Raw genomic sequence first — 3,837 nt, 5'->3', positions numbered from 1 at the left:
TGGGGGGAGGAGGTCTAGGGTGCAGGCTCTGGGCTGGGGATTGGGGTGCAGGAGGGGTGCAGGCTCTGGGGGAGTTTGGGTGCAGAAGGGGTGAGAGGCTGGTCTCTGGGAGGGAGTTTGGGTGGGGGAGGGATTCTGGGGTGCAGGCTCTGGGATGGAGTTTGCAGCGCTGTAACAAGGGCCAGGCGAGTGAGGCACTTGCCTCGGGTGCGCAAAGTGGAGGGGCGCAGCTCTACCCTGATCAGCGGCGCTTCAGCAGCAGCTCTACCGATGCTGCTTCTTTGGCAGCAATTCGGCAGTGGGTCCTTCTCTCCGAGAGGGACTCAGAGACCTGCCGCCAAAGAGCCTGGAGCCGGCCCTTGCCTCGGGCACAAAAATTCCTTGTTCTGGCTCTGGGAGTTTGGGTGCTGGGTGCAGGCTCTGGGCTGGGGCAGGAGGTGGGGGAACAGGAGGAGGGGTGGGGGTGCAGGCTCTGGGCGGGATATTGGGGCCAGGTGGGAGGGGGCATGTGGGAAGGGGGAGGGGGTGCAGGCTCTGGGAGGGAGATTGGGGCAGGTGGGAGGGGGTGTGTGGAGGAAGAGGGCACAGGCTGTGGGAGGGAGTTTGGGGCCAAGGGGGTGGGGAAGGAGGGCGTGCAGACTCTGTGAGGTGCCGGCAGCCACTGGAGCGAGCAGGCAGATACTGCTCAGCTCCGCTGCACTGCTGGGGCCCCTGGGCGGGGGGGGTGGTGAACGCCTGGGGGTGGCAGGTGGGGCAAAGGGAATGACCCAGTCCCAAAACTGCTGGAGCCCCACGGGCGAGACCTGGGAACCAGGACTGCCAGCCAAACACCTTTAAGAGGAGGCGTCCCTCTCCCTGTCAAAAACTGATCTTCCTCCTTCAGTTCAGTGACAGTCTGAATTGTTCCTTATCCCGGCAGAGCCAGAGGACTGAAAGCAGCAACATCAAACCCCTGTGTAGCTCGCAGGAATGGACATAAACACTCCCTGGTATCTGAGGAGATGTTCAGCTTTGCCCTTGGTCAACTACAAGGCTAAAGGGAAAGGAGGTGGTGCCAGGTATAAAGAGTGAAACACGACACATCATAATTATGCCCACGGTGGCTGCAAAATCTTTTGATGTACTTCTTCTTATCAGCAGTGTATTGTTTTCTCTGGAGCCTAGGCCTTGACCAAGAAATTTGTACCTTGATAAAATAATCGACTGCCCCTGGGGAAGGCAATGGACTTGACACCCACTGGGGTGTCCCAACACAGGTACAAGTACTAACAACAGTGGCTGCCTTTTAGCCATAGATTTTAATCAGGGCAATAAATTGAAACAAACCCCTGTTAAATCATTTCTCAGCCCGAGTCCTTCACCCACATTCCCTAGAGCATTGGGCCACCATGTGGATGTTTCATTTCTGACCTCAGTTTCACACAGAGACAAAATTTCCTTTGCACAGATCCATGAGGCTAGGACTATAATAACAATGTTTAAAAGGTTACTGGATAAATTCATGGTGGCTAAGTCCATTAATGGCTATTAGCCAGGATGGGTAAGAATGGTGTCCCTAGCCTCTGTTCGTCAGAGGATGGAGATGGATGGCAGGAGAGAGATCACTTGATCATTGCCTGTTAGGTTCACTTCCTCTGGGGCACCTGGCATTGGCCACTGTCGGTAGACAGATACTGGGCTAGATGGACCTTTGGTCTGACCCGGTACGGCCTCTCTTATGTTCTTAACAGCAAAACCTCTCTGTGTCTCTGGTCTGAGCCAGGGCATTCGATTCCAGTGAACCCTTCTCTCCTGCAATGGCGACGGTCAGACAGAGGGGACGTGGCACCTGCATCCCTGCCAGGGAGATATTGGCTCGGCTCTTTCTTTCTGCTGCTGTTGTTAGTCCATGAAACATCAAGGGTGGAATGCAAGATTGAATTCATGCACCAGCCCTCAGTGCCGCAGAGAAATCCTGCCTCCTGTTATTGGAACGATGTGCTGGAGATTTGACTAGGAAAGGGACTGTCTGAATTGTCAGAGTGGGGAATGAACAACAATCTACAGCAATGTCGTTCACACAAACACACTCTAATCCTGCTCCAGCCGGAAGGGAAATGGGCAGGAATTCTCGCTGTTCAGCCAAGGACACACTTACACTAATGCAGCCATGAGTGTGCTGGGGAAGCGGGTCTGAGCAAACAATTTGAAGTGACAATTCAGTGAGAACAGAATCATCATGTAGTGAAGTAGGAGTATGTCAAGTAGTTGTGGCCGAGTGGTTAAGGCGATGGACTAGAAATCCATTGGGGTCTCCCTGTGCAGGTTTGAATCCTGCCAACTACGCAAGCACTGCGCTGTTGTTGTTATTATTGTAGCCTTAGTGCCTGAGCATCCACAGTGCGAACTGGAGCCAGATCTACTTTCACTCTGTCTACACTTAAAATGCTGCTGTGGCACTGCTATAGCACTTTGGAGTAAACAGTGACTGGAGGGATTTTCCCATCCCTGTAACAGCTACATGGACAGAACAATTCTTCCTTTTCTTTAGCACTATCTAACCAGGGCTTAGGTCTCTCTCGTGCAGGCCCCTTCTTCGGCATTCTCTGATGGGTAAGAAGGTTTGAGCTGCGATTGAAGGTTTTCCCATACTCACTGCATTCATAGGGCCTCTCCCCTGTGTGGATTCTCTGATTTTTAGAAAGGCCTGAACTGCTAGTGAAGCTTTTCCCACACTCACTGCATTCATAGGGTCTCTTCCTTGTGTGGATTCTCTGATGTTTAGAAAGGCCTGAACTGCTAGTGAAGCTTTTCCCACACTCACTGCATTGATAGGGTCTCTTCCCTGTGTGGATTCTCTGATGCCTAATAAGGTGTGAACTGCTAGTGAAGCTTTTCCCACACTCACTGCATTCATAGGGTCGCTTCCCTGTGTGGATTCTCTGATGCCTAATAAGGTGTGAACTGCTAGTGAAGCTCTTCCCACACTCACTGCATTCATTGGGCCTCTGCCCTGTATGGATTCTTTGATGTTTAGAAAGGTCTGAGCTGCTAGTGAAGCTTTTCCCACACTCACTGCATTCGTAGGGCCTTTCCCCTGTGTGGATTCTCTGATGTTGATAAAGGGCTGAGCTGCTAAGGAAGCATTTTCCACACTCACTGCATTCATAGGGACTCTCCCCTGTGTGGATTCTTTGATGCCTAATAAGATGCGAACTGCGATTGAAGGTTTTCCCGCACTCACTGCATTCATAGGGCCTCTTCCCTGTGTGGATTCTCTGATGCTTTATAAGGATGGAGTAATCACATACGTTTTTCCCAAACTCAGTGCATGTATTTTTTCTCTTTCCGCTGAGGATTTCCTGTTGTGTTGTGATTTCCTTGAGGTCCTTCTGAGTTAGTCCTTAACCCAGATAACAATTTCCTGGTGGTTGGGGTTGCCAGGACCCTCTTCCCCGAGCACCCTGAAATCCCCTGCCATGGCCACGGCCTCTGCCTCGAATACCGCCGCGAAAAGCTAAAGCCATCAACTTATATTCTTCCTTTTTCTCTTTCTTTTTACTACTTTCCCTTTCTTTCTCCCATGCAAAATCAGCTACGTCCAACACTGAAGTGACTGACTCACCTCCCCAACCAGGGCGAAACTTTAAGAAATAATCCCTTACAGGGGGCACTGACTGATTCACAAAAAACGAAATAAGAGTAGGGTGGTCTGCTTCTCTCTCAGGATCCATCTGAGTGAACATTCGGGCCCCCTCCAATAGCCTCGACCAGAACTTTCTGGGTGGCTCATCAGATTCCTGCCGAATCTGCATGAACTTAGCCTGATTAGGCGAGCGGCGAGCCATTTCTTTGAGT

The 3,837-nt window shown here is 51.5% G+C and overlaps 1 non-coding gene across 1 annotated transcript; it reads left to right on the top strand.

Annotated features, from left to right (window-relative positions):
* The first annotated feature begins 2,243 nt into the window (after window positions 1-2,243).
* Window positions 2,244-2,325, top strand: TRNAS-AGA. Its single transcript has one exon. It is a non-coding gene; the product is annotated as a tRNA-Ser (tRNA).
* Window positions 2,326-3,837: the final 1,512 nt, after the last annotated feature.

This window comes from Mauremys mutica, unplaced genomic scaffold, assembly GCF_020497125.1.
Source record: "Mauremys mutica isolate MM-2020 ecotype Southern unplaced genomic scaffold, ASM2049712v1 Super-Scaffold_100129, whole genome shotgun sequence".
Taxonomy (NCBI): domain Eukaryota; kingdom Metazoa; phylum Chordata; order Testudines; family Geoemydidae; genus Mauremys; species Mauremys mutica.
This window is presented reverse-complemented; position numbering and strand designations above follow the sequence as displayed.